Here is a 20,590-nt window from a genome sequence, read left to right on the forward strand (position 1 = left end):
GGTACTTTTCATATGAAGTACTTGATACAGGTGGATAATTGCATAGATGAACAAGGAAGTTTTAGTTCTGTTACAGATAACACAAGGAACATCTGTAGGAAAGGGCACACAACTCTCTTTTTTCCTTTCCCATCTGAAGAAGTTTGTTCAAGAACTATGAAAGGCTTGAGAAGATCATGTGAGAGAGGACAAATGATTTTGTCATTTTCGGTCTGGATTACCTTACTCAGTATAATTATTTTCAGTTCCATTTTTAATTTCTGATTTCTTTTACTTTACATTTGAGTAAAAATTTGTTATGTGTATATATTGTATTTGTACTATCCATTCGTCAGTTAATAGACATCTAGACTGTTTTCCTAGCTTTCACAGAGCAGTAATGAACATGGATAAGCAAGTATCCCTGTATCAAGACATAGAGTCCTTTGGGTATTTGGTTTAGGATGATATAGTTGAATTATGTGGTAAATCTTTTTCTACCCTTTGAGAAATCTACACATTGATTGCCAGGGCTGTACCAGTTTGTAATTGCACCAAGAAAGGATTCTTACTTCTTCACATCTAATTCTTGTCATTTAAGAACATTTTTTAAAATACTACCATTTTAAAAAATATTTATTTATTTATTTAAAATTATTTATTTACATTCCAATCGTTGCCCCACTTTGATCACCCCACCACTGTTCCTCATCCCATACCTCCTCCCCCTTGCCTCTGAGGTGCTCCCCAATGCCAGGCCTCCCACTTCCCTGGGGCCTTAAGTCTCTTAGGGATTAAGCACATCTTTTTCTACTGAGGCCAGACCAGGCAGTAGTCTGCCATATATGGTACTCTGCCATATATGTGCCAGGGCCCTCAGATTTGCCTGTGTATGTTTCTGGTTGGTGGCTCAGTCTCTGGGAGCTCCCCGAGGGTCTGAGTTAGTTGAGTATGCTGGTTTTCCTATGGGGTCCCTCTCCCCTTCAGATTCTTCAATCTTTTTCCCTAATTCAGCCATAGGGGTCCACGGCTTCAGTCCAACATTTGGGTGTAAGTTATCTGCGTCTCTATCATTCAGGTGCTCGTAGGACCTCTCATAGAACAGCAATGCCAGGCTGCTGTCTGTAACACATCATAAGTCAGTAATAATTTTCGGCCTTGGTCCTGGCCAGTCATTGGACTGTCTTTCCTTCAATCTTTTCTCCATTTTCTGTCCCTGCAGTTCTTTTAGACAGGAACAATTCTGGATCAGAAAATTTGACTGAAGTTGAACCTGTGTGTAGTTGTGCTGTGTGCTCTAGATAGTTTTTGTCAATTGAACACAAAGTACAAATACCTGTGAACCCTAGTTGGGGTATTGTCTCAAACAGCTTGGCCTGTGTTCATATCTGAGGGATTTTAATTTATGCTCAGCCCACTGCTTTCATTGACATATCTAGCCAGGTGGGCTTGAGCTGTCTGGAAAAAAAAAAAAAAAGGAAGTCAGGAGCAAGCATGCCTGTAAGCAGCGCTCCTCCAGGAAGTGAGGAGGAAGCATGCCTGTAAGAGTGCTCTTCCAGGAAGTCAGGAATAAGGATGCCTGTAAGCAGAGCTCCCCCAGCAAGTCAGGATAATGCCTATCTGTAAGTAGTGGTGCCCCAGGAAGTCAGGAGGAAGCATGCCTGTAAGAGTGCTCCTCCAGGAAGTCAGGAGGAAGCATGCCTGTAAGAATGCTCCTCCAGGAAGTCAGGAGGAAGCATGCCTGTAAGAGTGCTATTCCAGGAAGTAAGGAGGAAGCATGCCTGTAAGAGTGCTCCTCCAGGAAGTCAGGAGGAAGCATGCCTGTAAGTAGTGGGTCTCCAGGAAGTCAGGAGGAAGCATGCCTGTAAGCAGAGCACCCCCAGGAAGTCAGGAGGAAGCATAACTATAAGCAGTTGCTCCTTAAGGATACTACCTTTCAGTTGCTCCAGGAAATTATGCCTTGAGTTCGTGCCTTGACCTTCCTTGACAATGATGATGGACTATAAAGTATAAGATGAAATGAGCAAGGGAAGATAGGGGCACAGGAAGATAGGGGCAGTCAAGTTGCAGGAGCCCTGCAGTCCAGACTGCACCTGGATCTGAATGGACCGGGTCAAACAGCACCCTGCACCCAAATCCTGTGGGAGGGAGAGCTAGACCTTCAGAGGGGCAGACATGCCTGGGAAACCAGAGGAGACTACTCTCTGCCCACATTTCTGACTCTAGAGGAAAATGCCTAGCACCATCTGGGCCCCCTGCTCACAGCTACCACGGAGAAGTAGGGGCAGGTCCTTCTGGTTCCCACCCACAGGGAGAGCTGAAAGCCAGTGGACAGGAATGACTACACACCTGAGAGCAGAACACTCTGTTCGCATAACTGGTTGAAAGACAGCAGGAAAACAGGTCTACAGTACTCCTGACACACAGGCCTATAGGACGGTCAAGGCACTGTCAGAAATAGCAGAACAAGGTAACACCAGAGATAACCTAATGGCAAGAGGCAAACGCAGGAATCCAAGCAACAGAAACCAAGACTACATGGCATCATCAGAGCCCAACCATCATTCTCCCACCAAAGCAAACACTGAATATCCAAACACACCAGAAAAGCAAGATTAGATTTAAAATCACATTTGATCATGATGATGGAGGATTTTAAGAAAGACATAAAGAACTCCCTTAGAGAAATGCAGGAAAACACAAGTAAACAAGTAGAAGCCCTTAGAGAGGAAACATGAAAATCCCTGAAAGAATTACAGGAAAACACAATCAAACAGGTGAAGGAATTGAAAATGGAGATAGAAACAATAAAGAAAGCACAAAGGGAGACAAACCTGGATATAGAAAACCAAAGGAAGAGACAAGGAGCGGTAGATACAAGCATCACCAGCAGAATACAAGAGATAGAAGAGAGAATCTCAGGGGCAGACGATTCCTGAAATCATCGACACAACTGTCAAAGATAATGTAAAATGGAAAAAGCTACTGGTCCAAAACATACAGGAAATCCAGGACACAATGAGAAGATCAAACCTAAGGCTAATAGGTATAGAAGAGAGTGAAGACTTTCAATTCAAAGGACCAGTAAATATCTTCAACAAAATCATAGAAGAAAACTTCCCTAACCTAAAGAAAGAGATGCCTATAAATATACAAGAAGCCTACAGAACTCCAAATAGATTGGACCAGAAAAGAAACACCTCCCGTCACATAATTGTCAAAACACCAAACGCACAAAATAAAGAAAGAATATTAAAAGCAGTAAGGGAAAAAGGTCAAGTAAAACATAAAGGCAGACCTATCAGAGTTACACCAGACTTCTCACCAGAGACTATGAAAGCCAGAATATCCTGGACAGATATCATACAGACCCTAAGAGAACACAAATGCCAGCCCAGGTTACTATATCCAGCACAACTCTCAATTAACATAGATGGAGAAACCAAGATATTCCATGACAAAACCAAATTAACACAATATCTTTCTACAAATCCAGTCTTACAAAGGATAATGAACGGTAAAGCCCAATGCAAGGAGGCAAGCTACACCATAGAAAAAGCAAGAAACCAATCGTCTTGCAACAAAACAAAGAGAAGACAAGCACACAAACATAATCTCACCTCCAAATACGAAGATAACAGGAAGCAACAATCACTATTCCTTAATATCTTTCAACATCAACGGATTAAATTCCCCAATAAAAAGACACAAATTAACAAACTGGATATGTAATGAGGACCCAGCATTTTGCTGCCTACAGAAAATACACCTCAGAGACAAAGACAAGACACTACCTCAGAGTAAAAGGCTACAAAACAACTTTCCTAGCAAATGGTCAGAAGAAGCAAGCTTGAATAGCCATTCTAATATTGAATAAAATCGATTTTCAACCAAAAGTCGTCAAAAAAGATAAGGAAGGACACTTCATATTCATCAAAGGAAATATCCACCAAGATGAACTCTCAATCCTAAATATCTATGCTCCAAATACGAGGGAACCTACGTACATAAAAGAAACCTTACTAAAAGTCAAGGGATACATTGCACCTCAGCCAATAATAGTAGGAGATTTCAACACCCTACTCTCATCAATGGGCAGATTATGGAAACAGAAATTAAACAAAGACATAGACAGACTAACAGAAGTTATAAACCAAATGGACTTAACAAGTATTTATAGAACAGTCTATCCTAAGACAAAAGGATATACCTTCTTTTCACCACCTCATGGTATTTTATCCAAAATTGACCACGTAATCCTGCACAAAACCCGTCACAACAGATACAGAAAGATAGAAATAATCCTATGTGCCCTATCAGACAACCACAGAGTAAAGCTGGTCTTCAAGAACAATAAGGGAAGAACTCCCACATATACATGGAAGTTGAACAATGCTCTACTCAATGATAACCTGGTCAAAGAAGAAATAAAGAAAGAAATTAAAGACTTCTTAGAATTTAATGAAAATGAAGGTACAATATACCCAAACTTATGGGACACAATGAAAGCTGTGCTAAGAGGAAAACTCATAGCTCTTGAAAGACCTCTGGAGAGGACCTTTCCCTCAGGAGGAGACCCAAGCGCCCAATGACCCAGCCGAGACCACTCGGATGCAATCAGCAAGAGGGTTTATTGGAAAACACAGGTACCTGCAGGCACAGAGTCTCTTCGGAGGACTTGCACGCCCAGCAGCTCCAGCATGGGGCTTTTATAGGGTTTGGGGAAGCAGAAGCGGGCGTACAGAAGCTGATGCATAGTTACGGGGATTTGGTGGATTCAAACAAGGCACATAGACATGTTCACATATGATTGGCTATTTCACATGATGAGGTAATAAGGTATAGCTACATATATTGGCAGGTTTGAATCATATTCAAATGAGGTTGCAACGTGGTAAGAGAGTACGTGCAGGCTGGGGCGTCCTGAATGTCGGGGGCTGGGGGCTTATCTCTTCTTGCCAGGTGGCCTGTGAGTCAGACTCCTGGTCTGTTCTGCATTCCTTTCCTTTTATGGTCTGTTAGTTTTAACGGTGACTGGGCCCTAGGTATCTGGGTGTGCCTGGGCTCATTCAAGCCTGTTGCAGCTCTGAGTTAAGACTCATGGGGGGGGGGTCTTTCACTCTGAGTGCCTGCAGAAAAGAAAGAGGAGAGAGCATATGTCACCAGCTTGACAGCATACCTAAAAGCTCTAGAACAAAAAGAAGCAAATACACCCAGGAGGAGTAGAAGGCAGGAAATAATCAAACTCAGAGCGGAAATCAGCCAAGTAGAAACAAAAAGGACCATAGAAAGAATCAACAGAACCAAAAGTTGGTTCTTTGAGAAAATCAACAAGATAGATAAACCCTTAGCCAGACTAACAAGAGGACACAGAGAGTGTGTCCAAATTAATAAAATCAGAAATGAAATGGGAGATATAACTACAGATTCAGAGGAAATTCAAAAAAATCATCAGATCCTACTAAAAAAGCCTATATTAAACAAAACTTGAAAATCTGGAGGAAATGGACAATTTCCTAGACAGATACCAGGTACTGGAGTTAAATCAGGAACAGATACACCATTTAAACAACCCCATATCTCCTAAGGAAATAGAAGCAGTCATTAAATGTAGTGAGCAGCGCGGTAAAACAAAGATGGCGCTGATAACCAGTCCTGTCTGTGTAAATAACTTATTGCGCATGCGCACGCTTGTCCCCTTGCTAGGGCAGGATAATGAGGTGATCCGGTGCCCTCCTGTGACACAGCAGTACTGCCCATGCGCGGGTTTTGAACCTGGCATCAGCCTGGCCGGGATGGTACTATGTTAATGAGGCGATTCATGCTCCACCAATCCCTGGAGGGCAAGTAGCATAGCCCCAGCCTGCAGTGTATATAAGGCGAGCGCTTTTGCTGCTCGAGGTCCCCATATCAGCAATGAAAGTGGTTCTGCAATAAAGGCTGTTGAGAAGAATCCGACCGTGTTGCGTCTTCCTTGCTGGCTGAGGTGGGCTCGACGATTAAAGGTCTCCCAACGAAAAAGAGCCCAGGTCCAGAAGGGTTCCATGCAGAATTTTATCAGACCTTAGTAGAAGACCTCATACCAATATTATCCAAACTATTCCACAAAATTGAAACAGATGGAGCACTACCAAATTCCTGCTATGAAGCCACAATTACTCTTATACCTAAACCACACAAAGACCCAACAAAGAAAGAGAACTTCAGACAAATTTCCTTTATGAATATCGATGCAAAAATACTCAATAATATTCTGGCAAACCGAATACACATCAAAACAATCATGCATCATGATCAAGTAGGCTTCTTCTCTGGTATGCAGGAATGGTTTACTATACGGAAAACCATCAATGTAATCCACTATATAACCAAACTCAAAGATAAAAACCACATGATCATTTCATTAGATGCTGAGAAAGCATTTGACAGAATTCAACACCCCTTCATGATAAAAGTCCTGGAAAGAACAGGAATTCAAGGCCCATACCTAAACATAGTAAAAGCCATATACAACAAACCAGTAGCTAACATTAAAATAAATGGAGAGAAACTTGAAGCAATCCCACTAAAATCAGGGACTAGACAAGGCTGCCCACTCTCTCCCTACTTATTCAATATAGTTCGCGAAGTCCTAGCCAGAGCCATCAGACAACAAAAGGAGATCAAAGGGATACAGATCGGAAAGGAAGAAGTCAAAATATCACTATTTGCAGATGATATGATAGTATATTGAAGTGATCCCAAAAGTTCCACCAGAGAACTAATAAACCTGATATACATCTTCAGCAAAGTGGCTAGGTATAAAATTAACTCAAATTAATCACTAGACTTCCTCTACACAAAAGATAAACTAATTGAGAAAGAAATTAGGGAAATGACACCCTTCATAATTGTCCCAAATAATATAAAATACCTCGGCGTGATTTTAACCGAGCAAGATAAAGATCTTTATGATAAGAACTTCAAGCCTGTGAGGGAAGAAATTGAAGAAGATCTCAGAAGATGGAAAGATCTCCCATGCTCATGGATTGGCAGGATTAATATAGTAAAATGGCCATTTTACCAAAAGCAATCTACAGATTCAATGCAATCCCCATCAAAATTCCAATCCAATTCTTCATAGAATTAGGGAGAACAATTTGCAAATTCATCTGGATTTAACAAAAAACCCAGGATTGTTAAAACTATCCTCAACAATAAAAAGGACTTCCCACGATTCGCTATCCCTGAACTCAAGCAGTATTACAGAGCAATAGTGATAAAAACTGCATGGTATTGGTACAGAGACAGACAGATAGACCAATGGAATAGAATTGAAGACCCAGAAATGAACCCACACACCTATGGTCACTTGATTCTTGACAAAGGAGCCAAAACCATCCAATGGGAAAAAGATAGCATTTTCACCAAATGGTGCTGTTTCAACTGGAGGTCAGCATGTAGAAGAATGCAGATCAATCCATTCTCATCACCTTGTACAAAGCTTAAGTCGACGTGGATCAAGGACCTCCACATCAAACCAGATACACTCAAATTAATAGAAGAAAAGTGTGGAAGAATCTCTAACACATGGGCACTGGAGAAAATTTCCTGAACACAACACCAATGGCTTATGCTCTAATAGCAAGAATTGACACATGGGATCTTACAAAACCACAAAGCTTTTGTAAGGCAAAGGACACTTTTGTTAGAACAAAACAGCAACCAAGAGATTGGGAAAAGATCTTTACCAATCCTACAACTGATAGAAGGCTTATATCCAAAATATACAAAGAACTCATGAAGTTAGACTGCAGGGAGACAAATAAGCCTATTAAAAAATGGGGTTCAGAGCTTAGCAAAGCATTCATAGCTGAGGAATGTCGAATGACTGAGAAACACCTAAAGAAATGTTCAACATATTCAGTCATAAGAGAAATGCAAATGAAAACAACCCTGAGATTCTACCTCATACCAGTTAGAATGGCTAAGATAAAAAACTCAGGTGTCAGCAAATGCTGGCAAGGATGTGGAGAAAGAGGAACACTCCTCCATTGTTGGTGGGATTGAAGACTGGTAAAACCATTCTGGAAATCAGTCTGGAGGTTCCTCAGAAAATTGGACATTGAACTGCCTGAGGATCCAGCTATACCTCTCTCGGGCATATACCCAAAAGAGCCTCCAACATATAACAAAGACACGTGCTCCAATATGTTCATAGCAGCCTTATTTATAATAGCCAGAAGCTGGAAAGAACCCAGATACCCTTCAATAGAGGAATAGATACAGAAAATGTGGTACATCTAGACAGTGGAATACTACTGAACTATCAAAAACAATGACTTTATGAAACTCATAGGCAAATGGAGGGAACTGGAAAATATCATCCTGTGTGAAGTAACCCAAACACAGAAAAACACACATGAGAATACTCTTAAGAGGGGATAGGTAGGGAAAGTTTAGAACAGAGGCTGAAGGAACACCCATTCAGAGCCTGCCCCACATGTGGCCCATACATATACAGCCACCAAACTAGATAAGATGGATGAAGGAAAGAAGTGCAGGCTGACAGGAACCGGATGTAGATCTCTCCTGAGAGAAACAGCCAGAATAAGGCAAATACATAGGTCAATGCCAGCAGCAAACCACTGAACTCAATGCACTCATTGATAAGTGGCTATTAGTCTAAATGCTTGAATTACCGTAGATGCACAGAACACATGAAACTCAAGAAGGATGACCAAAATGCAGATGCTTCACTCCTTCTTTAAAAGGGGAACAAGAATACCCTTAGGAGGGGATAGGTAGGCAAAGTTTAGAACAGAGGCTGAAGGAACACCCATTCAGAGCCTGCCCCACATGTGGCCCATACATATACAGCCACCAAACTAGATAAGATGGATGAAGCAAAGAAGTGCAGGCTGACAGGAACCGGATGTAGATCTCTCCTGAGAGACACAGCCAGAATAAGGCAAATACATAGGTCAATGCCAGCAGCAAACCACTGAACTGAGAACGGGACTCCCATTGAAGGAATCAGAGAAAGGACTGAAAGAGCTGAGGAGGCTTGAGACCCCTTATGAACAATAATGCCAACCAACCAGAGCTTTCAGCGCCTAAGCCACTACCCAAAGACTATACATGGACTGATCCTGGGCTCCTACTGCATAGGTCACAATGAATAGCCTAGTATGGGCACCAGTGTAAGAGGAAGCCCTTACTCCTACCGAGGCTGGACTCCAGTGAACGGGATTCTTTGGGGGAGTGTGGTAATGGGTGGAGGATGGGGAGGCAAACACCATTATAGAAGGGGAGGGGGAGGGGTTAGGGGCATGTTGGCCTGGGAACTGGGAAAGGGAATAACATTTCAAATTTAAATGAGAAATACCCAATTTAATAAAGATGGAAAAAATAAAAGATGAAGTAAGTCCTTTCCTCCCAAGCTGGTTTTGGTCAAGTTTGTATCATAGCAACAGAAAGCAAACTAGAACACCAGAAAAACAATTCCTGTTGACTGTGATTTCTGAGCATATTCTGAAGGTCTTTTTTATCCTTTTCAGTTTAGTCTTTCTTCATCAAAATTCCTTTTCTTCTTAACCTCATATTTTCATTTTTTTTGTCCTTTAGTGAGGTCATCCTGTATTCTGGTCTATTGACTTAAATTCGGAATATTATTTATCATTAAAGATAATATTTGTTTGAGTTATTCAGCTGGAATTAACATTTTGTTGATTTTAGAGTTGTTAAGAGGTCTGTTATTGTTTCTGTTTATCTTAAGTGAAAATTAGTCTTTAACTATTTTAGCCTTTGCTAATAGTTATTATTCAGCATAGTAATAGGTTTATATTCATAGTTTATCAAATATGGCCACTATGTTATTTTAATATATATTTTCATATTTACTTTCATTCTGGAATACATTCTATTTATCAGGAAGGAATATCTTAACTATTTGGTTTAATTTATATAGTTTTTTTGAGATTCTTATGCACATATTTATAAATGAAATGTCATTCATTTTTGGATATGACTTAATCTGTATTCTACCTTTTATTCTAAACAGGATCAGCTCTTACAACTGTAAGTTAGTGAGTACACCTCTGCTCTCAGAACTTCTGAACACTGCCCTAGGAATCATGTCAGTAGCAATATCTGAAATTCAAATGTTTCCAGAAGGGGTAAAAAAGAGGGGGGGATAAGTTTATATGTAAAAAGCAGTCTCCAAGAGATATAATTTATGGAATATTAGATATTATATATCATATAAGTTGTATGATATATATAACTATGAATATTATGGAATTCCAGTTGTTAACGATACCATTTTATATATTAAATTGCATCTTTTTATGTCTAAAGAGACTTTTGCTTATTTTTCATAATATTTGTGTTATTTTAATACACACCTTTTTTTTGCAGAAATGTAGGTTGAAGCTTATAGCCATTATAAATTATATAAGGAGAAAAATAGCACAGTAACGCAGAGTCTTGTAAGGTGAGTTTCACACAGGTCGCTCCAATCCTGATGTGAAGCAAGCATTTGAGTTAATGCTATGTGAGATAAAATAGATTCAAGACGTTAAAGTGAAACTCACAAGATAACAGTGCATGGATTTTTTATTTATTTATGTGAAATAATACATTAGGAAGAAATTAATAAATGAGTCGATATCTTCCTAACTGCAAGCATTGCTTTGACTAGAGGCGATTAGCAAGATTCTATAGACAAGATGACCATTATCCGACTTGCTTTCCCTCTGCAGATTGAGGCCTGGTGAATATGATGGTAGCCATGGTGAGCAGAGCTTTGTCTTTCACCAATGAAATCCAAAGAGTTTTAGATCCATTTATGTCACTTGGGTCCTGAACCTGGATTGGAAGATGAAGAACAAACTATAAAGACTGGAATCTAATTTGATGGGTGAAGGCTTTTGTGTATAGTTTTCAAATTTTCTAAGTTAAATTTTCTTCATTGATAAAATTAGAATAGTGTTGAATTTATTGGAATATGTCGAGTAGTCACAGTGTGCATGCCGGTTGTGAGGTACTTTTCATATGAAGTACTTGATATAGGTGGATAATTGCATAGATGAACAAGTAAGTTTTAGTTCTGTTACAGATAACACAAGGGACATCTGTAGGAAAGGGCACACAGATTGCTTTTTTTCTTCCTGTCTGAAGAAGTTTGTTCAAGAAATTATGAAAGGCTTGAGCAGATCATTGTTTTTCTTCGTTGAAATTAAAATGAGTGCACTTTTATGAATATTAGTTACTTTTCTTATTGTGACAAAAGACTCAAAGAAAGCAGTGTCAGGAAGGGATTGTTCATTATGGCTCAGTGTAATGGTACAGTCAATCATGGCAGGCTCACAGTGTAACGGTACAGCCCATCATGGAAGGCTAACAGTGTAATGAAACAGCCCATCATGGAAGGCTCACAGTGTAATGAAACAGCCCATCATGGAAGGCTCACAGTGTAACGGTACAGCCTATCATGGAAGGCTCACAGTGTAATGAAACAGCCCATCATGGAAGGCTCACAGTGTAATGAAACAGCCCATCATGGCAGGCTCACAGTGTAATGAAACAGTCCCTCATAGAAGGCTCACAGTGTAATGAAACAGTCCATCATGGCAGGCTCACAGTGTAATGAAACAGCCCATCATGGCAGGCTCACAGTGTAATGAAACAGTCCCTCATAGAAGGCTCATGCTGTAATGGAGGGCAGTAATGGACGGTGTGCTCACCTGAGTTCTGCTGCTTCCTTTGGCATGAGGCTGACATAGCTGTGACCCTGCATCTTTAGTCAGGAAGGGGACAGATGGAAGTTACTCTTCTGCTAGCTTTCTTCTTCTTTTGGTCCAGGATTCTAGCTCTTGGGCTGTTGCAACCCTCATTCAGGATGGGTACTCTGTATCAGTTAGGTGTTTCTGGAAATATTCACAGGCTCTCTCAGGGGTTCATTTCTTAGGTGATTTTGAATGTAGTCAAGTTGACAAGATTACCTATCCCAGATACAAATATGTAGCAAGCCTATCTTTTCCCAGCAGCTTTGAGCTAATCAAGTATTATGTGTTCCCAGTGTCATAATTTCTGCATTCTGTTATAATCTTTTTTTTGTTAGTCTACCTGTCTACATAGCCACCTTTGTATTTTATGCATAAGATTTTTTAAATAACAGTTTTCACCCCGACCTGGCAAGCATTAGTATTCCACTTGTTTTTATGCTTCTGGTGTTTGTGCCATGATTTTAAAGTGTAACTGATGGCTGGAATTGATGCTTTTGCTCATATATCTCAGTATTATGGATATTCTGGTGTTCTTAATGGGACATAGGTTGATATCAAAAGCTATTTTTAAAAATGGTTCAGAAAGGGGAAATATAATATTCCCTGTCAAGTGCCATTGCCTTGAAGTAAAAGTGATGTTCAAGTCAACAAATATCATTTCAATGAGCAGTTGTAATCCAATCAGATCCAATTTTCCATTAATAAATCAAACAAGAAGTATTGAGGATCTGGCGAGCAGCTGTCCAGAAACATATAGTCAAAAAATTTACAGTGATAGATTCAATACATGGCACAGCCACACAAAATTGAGATGGATAATGTGCCTGGTATACTCATCTGGAGCACATGGTTCTCAGTTTAACACAATAATGAGATAATTAGATCCAGTAAAGGAAGAGGGTGGCTTTTCTCTACATAGTCTGTGTTATTTTAGCCACTACTTGAACAATTATTTTCTTAACATTCATTTGAAATTTGCATGGGTCAAACCATACACGTTTTTATCAAGAATAAAAGTAGAACTTGGTGATACAATGATGCGGGTGATTAATTGGTCCAGTTTTCAGTTCTCATATTGAATCGGGAAGTGTCTACACTTCAGTGAAGCATCGGAGAGTAGCTACCTGTTCTTGTGTTGGAAGAGATCACACACACCATTTCCCTGGTCTATCACGATTCCTTGCTGAATCGAGGAAACATGTATTGAGTTTCTACTTTAGTATCAAAATCAATGACAGCTTGTGGCTAAAAGTTTTAGGATTATGATTTCCTCATCAATTCTGGTTATACTTTCATCTCCTACAATGTGATAGTTGGCCGTCTAATCTAATAATATGAAATATAATGATTCAAAGTGCACGGTCCATTCTTCACATTATCCTCAAAAAATTACAGTGCTCATTGTTCTGGTCTAAGCAAATGGAAACTGTTAGAAGATATTAGTGTAGTGTCGACTCAGGCACAATTAAAAATAGATCAAAAGGATGACCTGCAAAATTCTTTGTGGTGACTATGAAGTCAGTGTTTTGAATTTTTTATTCTGATCAAAATATTATATTAAAGCTTGCTTTTGTATACTGAAAATACTTTGTTGAAAAGAAATAAAATAGTAAATTTTCTAAACTGAGGTGTAGTCAAAGGTTCTTTTTAATCAATAAAACTCTTTTGATAAATTCTTTTGTTACTAAGGGTAATTGTGTATGATTTCAGTAATTAGTAAACTCCTTGTACTCTCTCTGTTGAGGAAGGAATGCTGTCCTTTACCCTCCTAGAAAACTAAGATGACCCTTGCACTTGAAAGGATTCATAGCCTTATAATTTTTGTTAACATAATACATTAATAATTATAGAAAGAGGTTTGATTAAATATGGATATGCATGCACAATTAATGTTCTATAGTTTATTAAATGTTATAGTGATTGTATTAAGTAGATTAAGTAGATTATATCACTGTAGGATAAATAGTCTTGAGCTCATGTGGATGAGATGTGAGTTCTAGTTTTGATGAGTGAAACACAGGGATTCTGAATTCTGTGTAAAAAAAGTGTCATCCCTTTTGGCTTACACATCAAGAAGGCTGTAACAAAAGAGGAGAGGGGAGGTTGAGGCAGAAGCTGCTTTCAGGCTGGCTAGTAGAGAGCTGGTAGAATCCTGTGTTTCCTGGCCTGTATTTTCCTCCATAGCTTCCCGTAGCTATGTGGAGTGCCCTCTCTTTCCTTCAGCCAATGACTCCATTCTTTTCTCACAGGACCACCATTCTTCTGCAGTTAAATCCTGCTACAAATGATAATACCTGATGTTTTAGCATCTGCATAATTATGACTCTATGAAAATCAAGAAATAATTGTGTGCATGATTCAAGTTTAGAGAAAAAAAAAAACCAGCATTAGCAGTTGAAATTTAAAAGGCAAGTTACCTGAGTAAATTAATTACTAGCATTTGCAGAGGTCTAGTTCAACACTCTAAACTGGTGTGACTTTCATGAAAATTCATAGAGGATGGAAATTATATTTCATTCATTTTGATTACCTTCTTCATACCTAAAAGCAACATCCTAACATAAGTGCTCAGTTATGTTAGATGATTTATTGTTATTAATATTAGCAATACATTTTATTTAATTTGTTGTTTTACCAAAATTTTGAGGAGAGTAGAATTGGAATAAAAATTCTCTGTTCTGCCTCCGTGTGCCTTCTGTGCGCCTCTGCTCTGGTCATGTGCTGGAACATTGCATATCCTTGTTTCCTCATGGAAAATGACGACAATCTCCAGAAAACTCTATCTGGAAATGAAAGTCTCTGATGTGTTTGGCATGTGTGGCCTAGCTTATAAAGTATTAACCAGTACACACACAGAACTCAGTCTACTAAGGAAAGAAATAAACTTGAAAGAAGTTTTGATGAAGAAAATATTCTTTTGAATTTCATTCTAGGAATTTCCATATGACTTTGAGGTAGGCACACAGAAAGGCAGTAGAGGAAATTCTTTGCTTTTAGTTAACAAAATGCTTAGATGTCAACATCAAGGAGGATGCAATAGAAATGATTCATTTTCTCTAAGTAGACCAGGGTAAGGCCTATGAGTTAAGTGTTACTTTCCCAGTTTCAGAAGACCATCATGGATGTTGAGACCTGTAAATGCTATCAGTATTATTCTTGAAGAATATTTTTCAACACCCATGAAAGAAATGACCTTAATTTACGGAAGAATCATATTATCACTTGCTATTAAACACTTTATCCTCTTCTGTTGTTTAATTTACTATATTTTAAAAGATTATTTGGCTTATGATATATTAAAATGGAGATAGAAGAGCATAAGAGAACAATTAGATGGACTGATAGCTGATTCTTTCCATTTAAGAAAAAAAGTAAATCCTTACTGTGCTTAGGGAAAGATAAGAATTTAGCATTGAGCAAAATGTGATCTAGTGGGGACATTAATATATACATCATTTATAAGAAATAGTTCAGTGAAGTCATTTAATCAAGTTCTGTGTGAGAGGTAGCAATTTTACTTAATAGAGAGGAAAAGTGGGAAGAATCACACGGGTGGTACCTAGCCAAAAGGGCCTGGAATTGATTAGAAACTCATTGCAGAAATAACTTTGCTCTTTGTCCCCAACCAGTGTTACCTACGTCTTGCCATCATCTTAAGCCCCACTTCTTACTCTCCAGCTTTCTCTGCTGCTTCCCTGCTTTCCGGCTAACAGGAGAGCATCTGGCTTGGTTTCCTGAGGTGACTCACTTCTGCATCCATTCTTGTTTCTTTCCTGCCTCAGGTAGGCATAAGTAGTTCCCTTCCTTCTAAATGCTTGAGGCTTTCCCTTCCTTCTGCTCTGTTTGCCATGGGCCTCAGATTCCCCTGTTTTCTCTTCTGCTTTGGCCAGCTGTTCTCTACAGTTATCCTGGGTAAAGGTTAGGGAAGAAGTCTTAGAATCAAATGTAAGTTCTGACCCTGTAGCGTGAAGATTGATTTTTACCCAGGTTAACACTTTAATCATTTCGACTCTGAACCCTCACTGTTACCACAATTTATTTTTCCCACCTGTCATTAGTTTGTGTACCCAACAAAATAAGTCTGTTCAGCCCACAATCTGCCTAATTTTCTTCATTGTCATTCTTTTAAAAGGCTTGAATGTTCTGCTTACTCCCCCATTACTTCTTGTGTTCCTGTAATAATCCCTGAGTTTAGATATTTATAAAGAAAAGAAATTTGCTTCATATAGCTCAGGAAGCTGTGAAGCCCAGGACTGGCAGCCCAGACTGTGAGGGCCTTCCTCCTGCATCAGTCTGTGAAGAAAGGACAAAGGGAGGGGCTGTGAGTTGGAGAGAAAGATGAGAGAAAGGGATTTTCTCAATTAGTGATCTATGGGGAAAGGCCTGGTCCATGGTGGGTGGTGTCACCCCTGGCCTGGTAGTCTTGAGTTTTATAAGAAAACAGGCTGAACAAGCCATGAGAAGCAAGCCAGTAAACAGCTCTCTCTATGTCCTCTGTATCTGACTCCCACAGCAATGCGGAAGTGTAAGCAGAATAAACCCTTTCCTCCCCCACTTGCTTTTTGGTCATGGTGTTTTTGTTGCAGCAGTAGAAACCCTAACTGAGATAGATAGAATCCTTACTTTGGTAAGGATTTGCACCATGTCAAGGGCGAGCAGACATTTGTTCGTCTACCTAGGTAAAGTAGCAACCTAGTGCCATTCTGCCTCTCACAGTAATCTAAGAAGGAGAAGTTTGCTCACTTCACTGTGGTGAGCTACATCACCGCTACCAGGCTTCAGCATGGGTTCCTGAATATTCACATCTATTTACAGATGGATCTTTTAAAAATTCGCCTTGACTTAAGTATAATTCTATGGTTTAAAAATGCATTGTCCTCAAAAATCTAAGTTTATATTTTCTATAGCTTTGGAGGGCTTTATTTTAGATCTTGTCTTCCTTGGTCTGCTTTTTTCTTTTTCAGTTAAAAATTATGGTTTACAGGTTGATCACATAGAATATAAAGGTTCAGTCTATACGTTAAATACAGTTTAGATGTAAGAGCTGTTCACAGCTGGGATTCTCTCCCACTGTGGCCAGATTTCTCCCGAAATCCTCAAGGGCAGAGGTTAGATTACAAGCTTCCGAGTCAATCTGGCTTCAGTTCCTCACCTTATTAGTGCCAATTTATCCATCTAGCTGGTGATTTCTCTTCCGTAATCCCCAGGATTCTAATTTACTAGGTGGAGCTGGTAATTTTTCTTCTGTAGGAATTAGCTTAATAAGACATGCAATGGCTTTATACATATGTACTTGTGTTTGCCTTTGTCTGCATTAGTGAAGTGTCTATTGCAGTAAGAGAATAGTGGTAATTGAAATGACAGAAAATGTCTTACAATAGGTGGTAAAGTCAAATACATTACTGGTATTTAATCTGGACAGGAAATCTGAGGCAAATATTTATGGGGATCCAGAAGATGAATTTGATGTATTCTGCTACTGTGGAGAAATATGATCTATTTGGTCTAATGAGAGGAGGTAAATTGTTCCTCAATTTAGAGAATCCTTCAACTGTGCTGTTTGCTGTAAAAGGCAATCCAGTGGAGGCCTGCTGTCCACAGCCATGGTTTCCAGTTGGGATGTTAGCGCTTTAAATAGCAATAGACGTGTGGACCACCATGCAGAGCTAAATCACCTCATCTCCATGGTGCCTCCTCTCATGTTCTCCAAGTCAACTCAATTTTGGAAAGTTATTTTCCATCATATTCCACCTGGGCCGTTTACAGATCACAGTTACTGTGGTAACTGATTCCTGTAATATGTTGCCATTCTGAAATAATCAAATACCATGCATTATTTCTCCCTCTGTAGTACTTGCTGTCTTTTATTCTTCCCCAAAGTGTTAAATCTGGCCTTTAGGAATCAACATCGTGTAAACCCCAGGAGACAGTGTAATGTGCCTGCAACATGGGGCTCATTGCAAACAGCTGCTGTTGCAGAGTACCCGCGGCTCGCAAATTGTGCCTCAGGTGACCAACATAAAAGGAGCCGAGTGCATTGTGCTTCCTAATGAAGTACAACTAGAATGAGTTGCCAGTGGAGTCCATCCACTGGGCTGTTTTCCCTAACCTTAACCTTTAAATTAGTAAGACCGCGCGGCTAGCAATCTGAGCCTTTGTTGACAGGAATTGATTGGATTCTTGAACTGTGTGGAACTTCCTGTGTGATTTATTATGAAATCTCCAATTTCTATGCTTGATGTCACTTCAGGAAGATACTAGGGGAAACTATATGAAATATGAAATTATCAGGTTTAATTTTTACTGCAATCTTGTACTTGTCAGTGTTACTTCTGTTATACCCCTGAGGTAAGCCCCTGGGGTTTGGGGACTCAAAGGTCTGCCTCAGTTTCATTTCCAAAGCCCCTCCCTGCTTTTGGTGTGTCCTCTGGTGCTTTTGGATGGCATTTTATGCTCACAACTAGACTTGTTCTCAGTTTTCAGTACTTTCAAGTACTTTATTCTGTCTTCCTCCCTGGTCTTGTGTTTCTCCCGAGATAATCAGCTGCTTATGAACGGTTGTATCAGTTTCTGACTTAGTGTGTTTACCTATGGACAACTTTTCCATTCTCGTTTGTTGAAGATGAAATATTGGAAGGTAAGGAGCCTGTTAATGTCCAGTTAGTGTGCACCTGTCACACCTTGGTGACCGCTCCCTGTTTTGGTGCTCCTTTCCAGGCCAGTGACTTTAGTCAGTTCAGTGTTCTGGAACTTTGGAATATACTGAAGAGCAGGAAGTAATGACCATCGTGACCCAGAGAGTAACAGGGATGCAGACTGGGTGTTCGTTTTAGGTACGGCATCCAGGAAAAGACTCTCAGGATACACCACTTAGAAACTGAAGGCAGCAACCTCACCAAAAAGCCAGGCAGGAGCCCGCGTGGCTGTGAGGAAAGCCCTGAGACTGGCTAGGAGACCTGCAGCTTCACAAGTGCAGAAGGAGGGAGTTGGCTGGGGCTTTCAAGGCAGTGATGATTAGCAGCGGGGTGGCAAGCCTGATGGTGATTCTACGTGGAATGATAGCTCAATGACTAACTTTGACTCTCTATGGAAAAAGGGAATGGATGGAGGCAAAAGTAGAAGTTATGCACTTAAGAAGCAGAGAGAAAATAGTTTGAAATGTCTTTTTGGAGGTTCCTATGCAGATATTTTAGCTGCACTGGTGGTAGTTAAGGGGTAGAGAAAGAGAAAATAAAAGGCCATCCCTAGTAGTTTGATTTGATCAATAAAAGTATGGTTGTACCACTGATGAGATAGTGGAGCCTCCCTCATTTACAGAACAGGAAGATATAGCTTAGAATAGTAAATAACATCTTCAAGGCTTGGCTCTACTTTACTCTGCCCCTTCAAGTCACAGGGAACACCTCAGTTTCCAGTTGGATATAGTTTGTTCCCAAGGACTCATGCTTTGAAGGCTTGGTCCTCACTGTGGCAGTGTACTGGAAGGTGAGACCTTCATAGGCCTGAGGCCTTTCAGGAGGATCCTTGAGCCTAGAGATTAGCTCTTGAGAGAGGAGGTTGTTCTAAGTGTGACTCCAGCTAAGAATTATTGCTGCCTTTTCCCAGGCTTGTGTTGCAATGTATGTCTTGGACATTCTTCCTTGATTATTTGAAAGATACAGCAAGCACATTTTTTAAAGACATTTTCAAAAGAATTCAGAGATTTGCCTACCATTGTTACGTACAGACAATAAGCTAGCTGGGTGGGACCCGCCCTGAAATCACCATTGTTACCACACTTGGGCCTGGACCTAAACTCCCTCTGTCCCAGGCTGCCTTTGAACTCAGAAATCTGCCTGTCTTTGAAAGGATAAATAAGAAACTTAGCTGGGTGTCATCATACCCTGTGACCACCAAGCTGGCTCATAGTGCAGTGACCTCTGCTCTTTTAGATATCTGAAGCTGGTTATACAGTTCATTCTGCATCCTTATATTTTTGCATAGTTGAGAAATTATATATTTTTGAACTCATGTTTTCAGAATTCTTTCCTACAGCTTAAGTGTTATCCTGAAGGTCTCAGCATTTACCATTTTGGTGAGATAGAGGCACACCCTTGACTCCTAGACTTGTGCTATTTCTAGTTATCATGGAGTCATTAACCTTGATAAGGAGAACATTCCTTATAACCTTGGCAGGGAGAATATTTCCCAAAGGAGGAACGTGAAGTAAAATGCGTGAGTGATATATATATATATATATATATATATATATATATATATATATATATATATATATATATATATATTTTTTTTTTTTTGAGCCTTATGGCCACAGCAACCATGACAACCATGACACTTGTGGAGCCTCAGACCCTGCTGTCTCTTTCAGGATGTCATGTCATCCCTGCCACGGCCATGCAGGACTGGATAGATATAACAATTTTAGAATGAAAATAGTATTTTTGACCTCGAGAGTGTACTGAATCTAAAATAGATACAATCACTCAGTATCTGTTGAGGGTATTCTGGAAATGTCTGTCATGTATAATGAGCACTTGCAAGAATTTTCTGCTTGGTTGGGCTTAATGGATGAGCCCTAATTTGAAACCTCTAGGAAGAGGTATAAACAAAGGCTCAGAGTCCCATTGCTATTATGTTCCGTTGTTTGAATTTTTGCTAAGTTGAGCAAGTTTATGTTTCAGTGGTTTCCTGGGTTTGGGTAGTTTTTATTCTAGAAGGATAATAAAATTAATAAGTCATGTAATTCTGGAGTTTTGGTACATTTTTCTGTTCGAGAAGGTGAATGATTGCTTATATAACAATTTTAATCTTCATAAAAACAGCAAAATTAACATATTTAAAGC

General features: G+C 39.7%; 1 protein-coding gene and 1 long non-coding RNA gene across 12 annotated transcripts in view; both read left to right on the forward strand.

The window, feature by feature from the left end:
- Immp2l (inner mitochondrial membrane peptidase subunit 2) overlaps positions 1 to 20,590 on the forward strand; it is an 899,718-nt gene that overhangs the window by 196,707 nt on the left and 682,421 nt on the right. The window lies entirely within an intron of this gene.
- LOC120093204 (uncharacterized) overlaps positions 1 to 20,590 on the forward strand; it is a 111,378-nt gene that overhangs the window by 69,796 nt on the left and 20,992 nt on the right. For both annotated transcript variants that reach the window (XR_010052224.1, XR_005486306.2), the window contains one exon: positions 1 to 20,590. This exon is cut by the window's left edge; it is cut by the window's right edge and continues 20,992 nt beyond it. This is a non-coding gene — a long non-coding RNA (uncharacterized LOC120093204).

Source organism: Rattus norvegicus, chromosome 6, assembly GCF_036323735.1.
Source record: "Rattus norvegicus strain BN/NHsdMcwi chromosome 6, GRCr8, whole genome shotgun sequence".
Lineage (NCBI taxonomy): Eukaryota > Metazoa > Chordata > Mammalia > Rodentia > Muridae > Rattus > Rattus norvegicus.